Here is a 14261-nt window from a genome sequence, read left to right as displayed (position 1 = left end):
TGTCAGGTAGTTCTGTACTGAAAACCCAAACCGAGGCAAAAATCAGGTTTGTGACCATAATTTTCTTCCAATTTTATTTTCTAAAATGGAGGCGCAGAAGGAAACAGAGAAGATTAACTCAGATTAGTTGAGTTTATGTTCTGTATACAGACACCCGACGATTCCGTTTCCTATCAGCATTGCCTCCGATAGGATTTTACTGGTTTCCCTCGATGAAGAGGGCTAGGAAATRCACGGGAAAGCAGCCATGTGGGCTGGCCCTTATTTCCCAGCGGATACTCATCCTTCAGCTGATCCGTCCTTATCCTGCGTGATTCCAACCTGCCCCGAGCCCTCGCCAGGAGCCTCAGCCGAGCAGAAGCAGGAACTCCCAGGGGCAGCTCAGGTATCTGCCCCATCTAGCAAATCCTTCCTCTGTCTTATCCACCTTAGTCTGGATTTTAAAGCACACAGAGGTTCTTTTTTTTTCCTAAGATCATAAAGAACAAGTTATTATTTTATTTTGAGATAGGCAGCTAGTTTGTTATCCCACAWAAAAGAATTGTGCAAGGATCTCCGGGAGCCGTCCTGTAAAACCAACGCGTCTCTTCCTCGTTTGGTGCCAACCAAATCCAAAGGGTTCAGTAATTCCCCAGGCTAAGGAATTCTTGTTCTGCTAGAAGCGATATTGTGCAAATGGCAAGGCAGATCCATCYCGCACAAGGCACGGACAGCCTTGCAAAACCCTTCACTCTGCCTTAGTGCAAAGGTCGTTTTCCAACATCCATATATTTTTCTTTTCCAGCTCTGCACATTCTAGGTGAAGAAAAACAGATTATTTGAGCTACTCATCACTTTCCTACAACAGATCGCAACCCACCACTACCCAAATCCAACTTATTTACAAAACTTCGGCTCATATGCTGCCATACATTGTATGACTCGTTTTTATGTGCAAGATTGTTGCAGGAAACTCTCACACCACCTGCACAAAAAGTGCATGGACATATTGGCAGGGAAGAAAAAAAATAAAATAAATAAAAATAAGAGGTCAATTATTCTGTAAAAGTGATCCTGGAGTTTCCAAATGTGAACCAAACCAAGCCAAGGTGAACCAGAACCAAACATAAACGATGAAAAGACACATTTGTAGTGAAGGCATCTTTAGAAAATAAGGTACTAGTAGCAGGAGACCAAACAAACTATACTGGAAACACGAATTCACTAATGAACCGCCGCAGAAGGGCAGTGCTCAGGGAGGTCTGCTGGGCTGTATCCACAACACGATGAACAATATCTCCCTCTGTTGAAAAATACGGCCTCAGCAGGGCAGCAGAAAAGATGTTTTATTTAAGAAAAAGGAGATAACAACGTTCAGAAGGACAAAGGCATTGGCTTCTAGGTAGCAGAATGAGAAAAACTTGTAGCATTTTATGAAACCGTAATTGGAAAAGTATTAAGTTGTTAGTGGAAGTGTATTTTAAAAAGCCCCCCACACAGATGTAATAGAAAATTAATCCTCAGAGCAATAAAAGTCCCTGAGGACGTGGAAGGTGTCACCAAGTTACTACTGCCCCAGATTTCCTTGCTGCTTGCCTCTGCTGGCAACAGTTGTCTTTTCTTTAGAGTACTTAATGTCAATTTACTCAGACACCGGGGGCAAAAAAGGATTCACTTTTTTCATCTGAAAGACACTGATCCCCAGAATTAGTACTTGGAACAGATGCCAGGGTAAAATAGTGACACGTTTGCTAAACTAATACCCACAGCGGGCCATAGTAAATTGTCCAAAGTCTCTCGGGGCTGCCCAGGCAGCTATAACTCTGCTAAATTTCTAATGATTCTGGTAAGGGCAACATCCTTAAGAGCAGAGTTATCTCCTGCCAGCCAGGTCCTGCTGTGTACGTATTTCTAAGCGAACCCCATAAAGAAATGCCATTATTTTTAACGTCCTCTTTCAGATAATATCCATTCGGCTGCAGCACAGAGTGCAAGGGAGTAACTTCTGTAAGTTCACTTTCAGGTTAAAAAGCTCTTAAAAGAAATTAGTCCCCATTTAGGGGTGTTTAAGCACTAAATTAACTTCACGTGCCACAAGAAATAACTTCAAACAAGGGATCTACATCACTTAATGTAGCAAGAGAGTTGGGCTGATATTGCTGATATCAGTTGGTCTGATATTGCTCATTCTGCTGCTAGTTATGGGAGTCCCAATGGTGAAAAATGTCCACAGAAGCCACCGTCAGACCAGAAACGAAGCTGACACCAAGGTATCCTACAGGTTCCTACTCCATGTGGGATGYAGCCTGCAGCCTCACACAGTGCTGCCACCCTTGAAGAGCATGAAACTTTGCCCAGTTAACAAATATCCTCACATACTCTGGTTCATTTCTTTTTCAAGAACTTTCTGCAAATTTTGATTATGCTGAGSATTTGTCATATAAACACCTGCAAAAATGAACTCCCTTAAAGCGCCTGGTTCCACACATAGAGTGAACACAAGGCACCTAATTCCGGTGCTCCAACTGGAGCAACATCAGCTAAAACATTCTTTTTTTATTATTATTATTGGGGACATTTTTTATTTGGCCAAAACAGCTTCTCCTGCCCTGTTCAACACCAGTTAGGCAAGTAAATCTGCCTGCACTCTGASTAGAAAGCAAGGGGAGGAGGTGGACAGATAAGAGAAGGGCAACGGGGGCTGCCTAAGCTGCCTCTGCGGTTGCAGAAATGCTTCTGGACTTGCTGCAGGTGGAGTTTGTGCTACAGCCAGAAGCAATCCAAATTGGATGTCTAAAATTAGACAGCATAAATTTCCTCCTTACTCGGGGAAACGGTATAAAATGAAAGTGCCACCTTGACAGCAGAAACAAGCCCCCTGTTTATCAGCAAGGACACCCATAGCACGGGTGAGCAAGCCTCTACACTGTCCATCATATCTGACCTGGAACGAGCCCTCAAATGCCGCAGAGATTTCTAAGGGACTGGACAGGGCAGCTAAAAAAAAGTACAAGAAACAGTTATTTTTACCAGCAGACTTTGGGCCACCAATTTATTCCAACATAAACCACCTAATACCCAAATCACATGAACTTCTTGCAGCCCATGATCCAAAAGGGCTGTCAGACCCCTTCATCAGAGTGTGCTGAGCAAACCCATTACTAACTTGACCAGTTCAACAAGGACATCATGTCAGCAATGTCCCTATTTTTCTCCACAAACAAACCTGGCATGGGTAGACTCTTGCTGTTGGCCTCACTCGGACCACGAGTCACTTTGTGGAGCCATCAGAAAGACCTCCCTGCCTCGCAGGGGACACAGCCCTGACCCAAGGCCGGCAGCAGCTGAAGTCACACAAGGATCCACTCATTGAGAGGCACCTGGAGTGAGAACCAGCCACCCTTTGGGGCTCAGCTGCTACTTCTGCACGTGTCCCCACCTTCTGGTAACCCAAGGCAGCTTCTGCATGCAGGTGGTGCACGAGGGGTGACGTTGCAGCAGTGCTGATGCCACCAGGGTGACATTCACAGATCCTGAACTTCCTTCTCCTTCCCCCCCAGAACAATCATTGCACCTGGGAAGGCTTCCACAGGACATTTCTTTCTAGCTCCAAATGCAGAGAGGGAAATGAATGGCAAAAGCATCTGATAATGCCACTAATCTATCATTTTATCATATAACTTTAATGCTCGAATGAGCTTCCTCACTTGGAAACTCCCCCTCTCGGGACAGGTGCATGGTTAAGCTGGTCCAGGATGCAAAAAGCAGCCTGCAAAACTGTGAGACCCCAAGGAGAACTTCACCTTTGATCTGCAGCTACGTGGCTCCCATTGCCAGGGTTTGAGCAAACACCGAGCGCAAAATCCTGCTTTCCACCTACAGAGGAAACTGCAAAKGCTCATGTTTTAATTCCACAGTCCTTCTGCAAAACAGGCAAAGACTGGGAATATTAATGCATCTGAAAAGCTTCTCTTTTCACAATCCACCCTGATCTGGGTCTTGATTAGTGCCTGGAAAAGGATCCCAGTGACCCTGCAAAGGCTGCAAGAACCTCCCTGCAACAGCTCACGGCTGCGGGCACAGGATGGTCCCTACATGGGTCTGGCTTGAGGAGTGGGACCTCGGGACATTCCCAGCTCCCACTCTTGGAGCCAACTGCTGCATGGCAGGCAGGAAAACACTCTGCAATTCAATGCACTCAGGAAACACGTCCAGGAGTTCTCCTTTCAGCCAGTGTTTCTTTCACTGATCATTAGACTTGGTGGGTTTTTTCCAGTCAACTCCGTTCTTCTGGAAAATGAAATGAAATACTAAACAAATTCAGCAACTCTTAAAAATAAATCTGCAAAGAAAGTTGTGTTCTGGATGCCAGTCTGAAAAGTTGGAATAAAGATACTCAAATCAATCTAATATTTCCTGTATTTGCAGAGTTTGGGTGGGCAAATACATCACAGTTTGAATATTTTTACTGGATGCTTTAAAATACATGCATATGATTGGGGAATGATTCTTTAGTGTTTATTTCAGAAACATTCTAAGGCCGTATCATTGCTTCTGAAAAAAAATCATATCCTCCCAGTCCAGCTGTTTTCCACTTGGCATCAGTTAATGCTGTCTTCAGCTGAGGTATTCAGATTTCAGTTAAAACAGTCTCACTCGCACTTTCGTCTTCTTTTCCTTAAATAGATATTTCTGTTTTGCAAAGAACTCACCATAATTATTTATATTTCTATTGCTAACACAGAAGTTCGACAAGACAGAAGTTATGATGGAAGAGGGGGAGACAGTCACTGCTCGAGCTGATGCTGAGCATAACATCAACACTGTTACAGTACTATAAAATCACGGAGTTCAATCCTGTAAATGTGGTAACACTCAAGTTACTCATCTATCTGTGTGCAAAAAAGCAATCACTTGTTGCTGCGCAGCGCTGCACGCCCGTTAATAGGGCAGCCCAGCTGAGCCTGCACCGCTGTTTCCTACCTTCCTTCCCTGCAAACGCGAAGAAAAAGSACATGGGTAGGAAGCAAACTGGATTCAACCACCCCCCCATTGAGGTCAGATGCATTTTTCCTCATTTTTGACCAACTCTATGCTTTCCAATAATTTCCTGGCAGGTTTTTCCCAGGCTGTTTGTAGTGCGGGACGCTGCTCCCCTCCTGCCCCAGCTCCCCATCGAACACCCCATCTGGCACCCATGTGACAGCCCTTGGTACGTGGGATCTGGCAGCCAAGTGCCACATTACCAGGAGCAATCAGGGCAATAAAYGGCACAACGACACACAAAGAAACCATTTCCAGATTTTTTTTCCTGGGATGCAGAGAAAGCACATGCACAAAACACCCCTTCCAGACGCAGCTTGCTGGGGTAATAATATAACGTGAGTTTGCAGTAATTTGTTTGCTTGGAGCTCCCCGCTCCTCTGAGAARGCTGCACGGTGCCAGGTCTCACGTAACCTCAATCCCCACAGCATCTCAACACAGAGAACTTGGTGGTGCACGATGCAAAGAGTGGAGGGCACAGATCTGCTCTAGCCAACGTACCACAGTTGTTTGGGTTAAAATATCCCCTTTAGGACTCTCTCCAGTACCGGGGGAAGGGAGCTATAAACATACTTGAAAGAAATGCATTGCTCACATTTTTCGCAAGCTGCCTCAGGCAGTTGTAAGTTATATAAAGTTGCTCCTGTTCCTCTTGTAGTTATGCCAAAGTTATCTAAGGTGACTAGCMTAAAATGACAACTCAATACTTTGAAAACAAGCGATTCTAAGTGAGGCCCTTTCGAATATATAAAATGGGAATGTAAATGGCAGCCCACAAGCTAAGACAGGATTTCCAAATTTCATTGCAACTAAGAAGGCTATTTTAAGAATTTGCTTAAAAATACACAGAATATCTATACTTGAAAAGACGGTAATTACTTTCAGGGTAGCRGCATCAGAAAGCAAATGGGTTTGTTTCCAGTAGCTCCACTGATGGATCTCATTTAGCCTGACACTTGTATAAGAAAATATGATGTGTTTTGCTTTATTGAGTATTTATTTGCAGCGCTCATGATTTCTAGAAATCCTTCACAATATATCACATTAGAAAGAGAAGATAAAATAAGAGATATTTCAGGGAAAATCACCTGCTTTTCTTAACATTCTTCTTCCCACACACACACACACACTCGCTATTTCACATTCAAAGCACTGCAATATGCATGTCAGGAGCTAAACTGCAGGAGCAATCCAAAAGCGAGTACATTTAGAAATCAAAAAGACAAAAATAAAAGTCTTTCCTAACTAAAAGTAATGGTAGAAAGTTTGTGTCTTTCATGAGAGAGAAAAAAAAAAAAAAAGACAGGAATGATTAAAAATGTACCAGGAGCCACGAATGCCATTTTACTGTCATTTCCTTTGATTAACCTTCACCTGACCTCAATCCCTAAGGCAATTTCAGTTTCTTTTTGTTCCTCCATTTAAATTCTTCGGTACAGCAGGTGGGTACATGGCTGTCACCACAGAACAGTCGCAGAGCGCAGGCGGGTTTTGGGGAGGACTTCACAGCAAACGCTAGCTCTGGAGAATCGTTTGCAAACTCTTCAAAGGGGCAACAACAGGTCACATTCACTCCAAAAGGGGGATTTTACAATCCCCATAGAAATTACAAGGCAGTTTTTTCTAGGTATTAGTTAAAACGTTGGTCAAAACGCACCCGCTTACCCTAGGCAAGGATCTTGGTGTAGCTGCTGGTGCAGACTTACCTGTTTTCTCATGCTGGCTGTCCTGCCTAAGCTCCACGTTGCATTCAAAACGATGTCCACTGCCCTCCAAGTCGGAAAAARGTACATAACTTCTCACCTAGAACGGGAAAAAAAGACATTATTCAGCGTGATTATAAACTCTTTGCTGAAGAGATTGATCCTGTGTTCAGTGTTTGCACAGAGATCTTACAGTATAATTTCTAGTGCCATTTTAAATCTCRTTTTTTTTCTAAGAGTCTCATTATCTTGGGGGTTGAGTAGAAATCATGAAATGTTTTCATACTTAGATCAAGTTTGTTCATCAAACTTCAAATTGTGTAATAAAAAATGACAAAGTGGAGAAGAGGCAGAAGGTATCTACAAAAATTAGGTAAGATCTGTAAAATATGCTTGATTATGAAATTTCAGGAAGTTGATCATCAGCTGTAAGACCTGATGTGATGTTGAGTTCTCATAATCACATTTATAACCTTGCAGAAAACGATATATGATTGAAAGGTCAAAGCCCAGGAGCAAGGTTCAGCTGTTAGGAACAACTATGAGACATTGGGACACCTTTGTTTGGGAGGTAGGGAGACCACAAACAGTCTTTGATATTATTACAAAAAGCATCATAACATAAGCAGAAACTGTGGATTCCATGTAAGTTTTGCTTACATTGTTTCAACATCTACAAATTGTTCATCCAAAATAAGTTCAGTTTAGATCATCTGACATATGCAGATAGGGAACATGTTGAAATTATTGAAATTTTCATTTTTGAGTGCTTACAGGTTAAAACTTGGAATTAAATACCAATCTCTTGGGTTTCCAAAWGCTACAACAATCTAGTTGGGCAATTTTAGAACTCTTCTCTTCTAAAGGACACAATTCATTAATTCTGATGCTTCCTTGTTAATAATTCTACTCTCCACAACCTGGCATTTCCCAACAACATGAAGAAGATGCAACAAGACAGCGCTGTTTACCTCAGTCCCCATCCTTTTCTCAMCTTAAATATAAATAATGCATTCATAAAATACTTAAAATCCTCCTCTCCTCCAAATACCAGCAATCTTCAAATGCATTTATAAGAGTTAAGTGTGTTATTTCCATCCAGCTATTTAAACAAGCTCTGTGCACCACACTAAGGTGTCTGTTTGGTGAAAGAACCTGCATGGAGTTTCCATCCCAAGGTCTACGTCGAGCTCCAGTAAAATGGCCAGCTCCTTAATGACAGATGCACTCACCTGATAGAGCACAATACTTAACAGGAGGAACAAAAGGATTTGAAACCGCCTTAGGGAGCGAGGTCAGGTGAAGGTTAATCAAAGGAAATGACAGTTAGATGGTATGCACGGCCCTTGAGATTACATACGTGTATTTTGTTGGGAAATACTTAAATACTTCGCTGCGTTTTGCTCTTTATTTTGGAAGAAGCCAAAATAAAGTGCGTATATGAAAAAAATGCAGGCAAATCCAAGCGTGTTCTTAGCCCAGTGAAGGTCTCTTTGGTGTGATTCAAACTCAGCAGCTGGGAGGTGAAGGGAACAAAAAGATGACAGCCACTATTACCAAGGCTTCACTAGGGCAAAACCCGACTCACACCCCAGCTGGGAGCTGGGGAAACACAATCAAGCTGTTAATGATTAGAACCTATTACCTCAGCTCTCGTTTACCTTGCACCCATCCTCGTGCCCAATATTTTGTTGTCTTCTGCAAATGGGCACTTGAGCTAATGAGGAAAAGCTACAGCTGGGAAATTCTGCAGAAGAAGTCCAGAGAAATGCATTTGTTTCTTGTAATTAATTTCATTTTGGCCATACTGACTCATTTGCATTTCTTTTCCAATAAATGTTATACGTTTGGATTAACAATAACCCTTGTTAAAATGTTTGTAAGGTGGCATGCATGAGAAAAGGAATTTTTGAAAAGAAAACACCTCAAATATTTGTGTAATTTGTTATAGCACTTGTCCTCAATTAACTGGGGAATTAAGCCAATGCCACATGATTTATCAATCACAAATTAGTAACAAACCTTGAATTCTGATGTTGATTAGAAAGCCAAATAGTCAATAGGTAACAGGAAGATTGACAAGTATTTTTTATTCTTCTCATAGAATAAAAAGCAAAAATCATTGAATGAATTATTAATTATGAGTTATTCATGCAGCCCTTGTAAAAACTAATCTGTTTCTTTTTTTAAGCATCAAAAAGGTCTTTCAAATATAAGTTGCAATAATGAAATATGGCAGCAGATCTTGAAATGTGCCCTTACCCAGTCTGCAGATATGTAAAAGGTTACAGTACCAGAGTTATTAATCCCCCATCACTCTGACAATTGATTTTGAACACAGTCTGTTGCAGTCTTTATAATGTAAGATCATAAATGTTCAAAACTAATTTATTGCTCTTTGTTCCACCTGGCAAAAATATACTGTCAAATTGAGTTGTGCTGAAGCAAAGATGCAGATTAGTATTTAAGTCTTATTTTTATCCACATGTGTAAATTTCTTTATAATACCTGCGTGTAGTCAGAAATATTCACAGGGGAGCAAAGAATGAGGAAGAGATTACACTGTCTTTAATCAATAGAAAATATTTGTACGCACAGCAATAGGAAGAGCACACAAATTAATAGGAAATAAAGCCATTGTTTAGATTTGTCACTGCTGATATTTTTGGTTTTACACTCTTTGTTAGCTGGCATGTTTCAGGTTTTCAATGATGTACTTGTATAAGCACTTGCTCTATTACACATGTGTAATACACACCAGGCAAGTTTTGCCACAAAGCAATGAAGAATATGCAAAATTTACCATCCTAGAGACCTTTTTCACATGACTAGTATTTAAAATGACTATTGGGAATATAAAATTCCAAAGGGGAACAGATCAGAAAAGGCAGGGAGGGAAGGCAGAAAGGAAGAAAAGGGATTTTTGTGAGATACTCCAAGCGAAGGGTAGGGACAGAGACGGATACTTGATGTCTCCCGGACACTTCTAGCTGCCYGTGTACTTGGCACCTACAAACTCGGCACTTAGAGAAAGGAAGCCTAAACCCCACTGCATCACGTGGAGTAATTTTTTCTATTTCTGAWGCACGCTGTTTTTCTGCAAACACAGACATTTTTATCAATAATTATGTAAACTTCTGAGACTCTCACAAAGCTGTAAGAGAATAAAACATGTTTTCATAAATATTTCTCTACTAATACCTGGGCTATGTACTGCATTTTCCCTCGCTCAYCTTCTTATGTTTTATACATACTGCTCATTGGGTTTGCTCTTCATTTAACACTATTTAGCTTCCACAATTCACTTTGCACTGACATAACGCATTGTTTGTCAAGATGAAGGGTTATTTTTTGAAGGATCAAAAATAATATAGTACAAATTAGTTCATTTCAAGAATAAAACATTGTCCCATGCACTAAGCCTTTCATAACGAACGAATTACAAGTCTTATAAAGTCTGCTCCTGAAGCAGGAAACTGAAACACATAAAAGAGAAACATGGAAGAAAAACAGAACATTTCAACACCAAAAATACACCTACCCAGAAGTCTCTGTATCTCACAGCTGCTGAAGTAATTTTTCTCACTAGAAAGATAAACCTGCAAAATTACACTTCYTTTCAAAATAAGTGTTATGACACTTTTTAATTTTACATATTTGATAGCCCAAGAAYATGAGCTTCCTCTTTCATTATCAGGAGGCAGGATCATTTAATTGTCCTGGCAAGTTTACTCCTTAACATTTTTACTAAGATTCTGAAGCAGAATAGCAATCTGAGCCTCTGCTGGAACTGCTGCGTTCATGACTTGCAGACACATGCATGATATTGAAATTAATTTCCAATATAAAACAGTTAACAGAATAACCCCAGATAAAGGCAAGTATAACATTAATCTAATTCCTTTTGTTGGCAATGTTGTAAAGTCCATTGCTCAAGTGAAGAGCACTCTCCTGAGCCAGAGACAAATTAATTTTACTATTCTTCTTCAACTACAGATTTTAAAAGTCAACTAAAGGCTGCAACAGCTTTGAAACATTTCAGTGATTGTTTTAATTACCTACCATACAGCTGTGAGACACTGAAGAGGGAGGGTTTGAGAGAGAAGGGAGAACACCACCTGGTGTAACAGCAACTGGTTTTCTGACATAGACAAAAAAACAGTTTGCAAACACCGAGCCCAAGAAAAAGTTTTAACAAACTCGCCTGTTCTTTTTTTAGGTACCTTACTGTGGTGTATTTATTAGGGACTAAATGTTTTTATTCAGTTTTGCTGTCAGATAAACCCACAAAATCTCTGAACCTTAAATACACCAATTCTGATGACTTTTGAATCTTGCTTTTCAACCCAAAGTTGACACACAAGCTACAGTCAGTTCCTACAGGCATCTAAGGGCTTTTTTTCCTAGGGTCTCATCCTCTAGCAAAAAAACTCACTGCACTTTTACATGCAACTACACAAAAAAAGCATATTTTTGCCATTCTGACCCTAAATAGAATTGGGATCTAAAGGCTGTTAGGACCTTCTGCTGGCCTTTGACATCCCGACTTGCAGCACCTCAGCAATCAGTCAGTGTGGAGGTAAGAAAAGCCGACCAAAATGTACAGTTGTCAACTCCACGCTACATCTGTTGGCCATGCTGTTAGGAAGTGTTGACCCCATCATTTCACTGTAAACAGTGCAGAAATCAACAACAACAAAAACAGAAATGAGAAAGGAAACTGCATGTCAGAAGTCAGGGCAGCAGGTTTTCTTTGCGCATGTGTCAGTAAAGATAGAGGGAATCACTGAATTGAATTAAATCAAAGCAAACCTGCTAATTAAAGCAGCTAAAATTGTGTTTGGGAAGATGTGAGACGGCTTTCCTGCCTATCTGCAAATAAACTTCCCCATAATATAAACATGTTTGTATCTCCACTTCATTTATAACAAGTCTTTAGGCAGATTGTAATTAGTAGTTTGGGTTTCTAATAGAAGATGTATTGTGTTACAGGGAAATATTTTCCCTGACCACCAGAATACTTATGAGTTCAGCTTCATTCTCAAGGGTTCTCACCTGTTCCTCGTACTGCTCAAAATCTTGTATCCAATCAGTCTGAATCAGATTGTTTGCGTACGAGGCTGAACAGCATCATCTCAATGCCACCTACAAGCCAAATCAGAAATTATTACCAGTTTTGGCCAGATTTATTCTGTATTTCACTCTTCTGCTCAAATTTGAGAGAAGGATCAAAATGGTTGTGTTAGGGGGTAGAAGAACAGGTTCAAAACAAAACCTTTGCAGAAAAGAATACTATTAAAATGTGAACTTTTTGTTTCATTTTGCCTATTCCCAAGATCACAATGCATAATTTTATACAAACCTAATTACATAGCTCAGTGATTTACTGGCAGAGCTGGCCAGAAGAAATTATGTGGCTTTAGCTAATGTGGATGCCTACTTACAATCAAAATAAATCCATAGAAAATTACAAAATAGTGACAAAGAACAAAAAAAAAAAAAAAAAGAAAACATTAAGTCAAAAACGTATCAGAAGTGACATAATATGAAAGCTGAAGAATAGCTCACCTTATATTCTGTTTTCCCTGGATAACTAATAAACCATGGTGAGAGTATGAATTCAGTCTTTCAGATCATGCAGTAATTATRCAGGCCAGTATTTAACATGAAGCATAAACACAGTTTTATTGGCTTTAAAAGCATGATATTTTCTTTTTGCCCTTTTTGTATTTTTTTTTGTACAGATTAGTTTGTATTTTTGCATTGTTAATGGATGCATGGATTGAATTCAATGGGATTACTCAGATGTTTACAGTTACTTGTGAATTTGAGCACTTCTTTCAGATTCAGGGCTGCAAAGCATTAGGCCACAGAGCTGCATGTGCATCATATTAATAAATGGCTACACAAATGGACTGTGATTTGATACTGATACCTTGGACAAGAAGATTGTAGTCAATAATGTTGAAAAAAAATGTCTGCGTATTATTTAGCCTGAAAAAATGCCTATTTTTTGTCGGACATTTCTAAACCAATAAAGAATGCCCTGGAAGGCGCAGAGGCTCTTTTTGATATATGTAGCATAAAGTAAAATTTCTAGACAAGAAACATAAACAAAGAGTTTCTGATTTTTTTTTTTTTAATGCACAATAAATAATTACAGATTATGCACTGGGCACAACTCTTAATCAGGGTTTTTATTACACACGGACCAGAGGTCATTTGCTTACTTACCTCAAAGCAATTGCCTTCTAAAAATATATCAAATTGCAAATATGTTAAAACCCAAATTTCGCTGCAATTGCATGTGCCAGCACTAAGTCCTACATCAATAAGAAGCCCCACTGATGTCAGCATGACTAGTGACAACACAAGGCTTCCCTCCCCTCAGCACTGCTGTAAAACTAGATCCTTGGTGAGTATATTTCAATTATGTGGATTATATATGATTAAACAGATTTGGATTAAATCATAGAAGGGGCTGGCTTATCAAGAATATCTTGAGGGTATCACACAGATGCACAACAATCAAGGTGACCTTAGAGACTTATTACAGCCATATTACAGCAACTTTAGAGGATAAGAATTTTCACTCTACAAAGACCAGGCTGCAAGATGTAGGGAGTTAAAATGCTGCTTTCCTGATGAATAGTTTCCATGCTTCAAAATTATGATTCGGGCAGCACAGAGCAATCTTTCTGGCAGTGGGAGCCAATCTCAGCTAAACTCCTTGAGCTCTGTTCATTCATCAGCAAGGAAAATACGGCAAACGTGCCCTGTCCCTGTACAAGGGAAAGAGCACAACATTTGCAAAARTAAATGGCAAACAACACCCGCCAAAATACCACCTAGTCCAAGTCAGCTCCTCACTGTATTATTAGATTCTTGTCTATATCTTTTTAAAAAAAAATGCTCTGAATATTGCTATGAAGCCTTACTTTTTATGAGTCTTCATTTAACACGAAAAATAGCTTATCATTTGTTGCATAAATGTCCAATAAGCTTAAGCATAAATGACAGACAACAAATTTCTTCCGCAGTGGAGCAGCTAAGACGGGAGCCGATGAAATGATCCCACACTAACTCGCAACTAACTAGAGCTCAGCTGTTAACTTCAAAGTCTTCAGCCAATTCACAGGCTGCTGCGACAACACAAGGGCTTTTACAGCTTGGAAGCGCGTGCGCCTCGAGGATGCTGATGCACATAATCCTGTTTAATAGGGGTAACATTTGGCAGCCACAGCTACGGGGTCATTCTTGGGGTAGGGAGGAAAAAGACCTACCAGATATTAAAAAGCAAAAAGGAGCCAGGCTGCCAAAGAAGGCTGGGGGTYGGCAGAGTCATAAACTAGTCCTCAGCACTGCTCTCCTACACCGAGGCTTCCAGCTTCCTGGGCGGAATCCTCTGCCTCTCTCCTTGGGATTAAACAGCCCAGAAGTTCCTGAGCCTGAACATAACTTTCAAGGGAAGAAAGGAAAGAAGGATTACACTTTTGGGGAGTTTCCTGCAAGTTGTGCATCAACCAAGAAAGTTT

The 14261-nt window shown here is 40.4% G+C and overlaps 1 long non-coding RNA gene across 1 annotated transcript; it reads right to left on the bottom strand.

Moving 5' to 3' along the window:
- Positions 1-636: 636 nt before the first annotated feature.
- Positions 637-6815, bottom strand: LOC112942295. Its single transcript, XR_003248364.1, has 2 exons — positions 6730-6815; positions 637-795 (listed from the first exon to the last, which is right to left on the bottom strand). It is a non-coding gene; the product is annotated as an uncharacterized LOC112942295 (long non-coding RNA).
- Positions 6816-14261: the final 7446 nt, after the last annotated feature.

Source organism: Nothoprocta perdicaria, unplaced genomic scaffold (genome assembly GCF_003342845.1).
Source record: "Nothoprocta perdicaria isolate Ctin4 unplaced genomic scaffold, notPer1 scaffold_124, whole genome shotgun sequence".
In the NCBI taxonomy this organism is placed as follows: Eukaryota; Metazoa; Chordata; class Aves; order Tinamiformes; family Tinamidae; genus Nothoprocta; species Nothoprocta perdicaria.
Note: the sequence above shows the minus strand (reverse complement) of the source record. Positions and strands in the feature narration are given on the sequence as shown.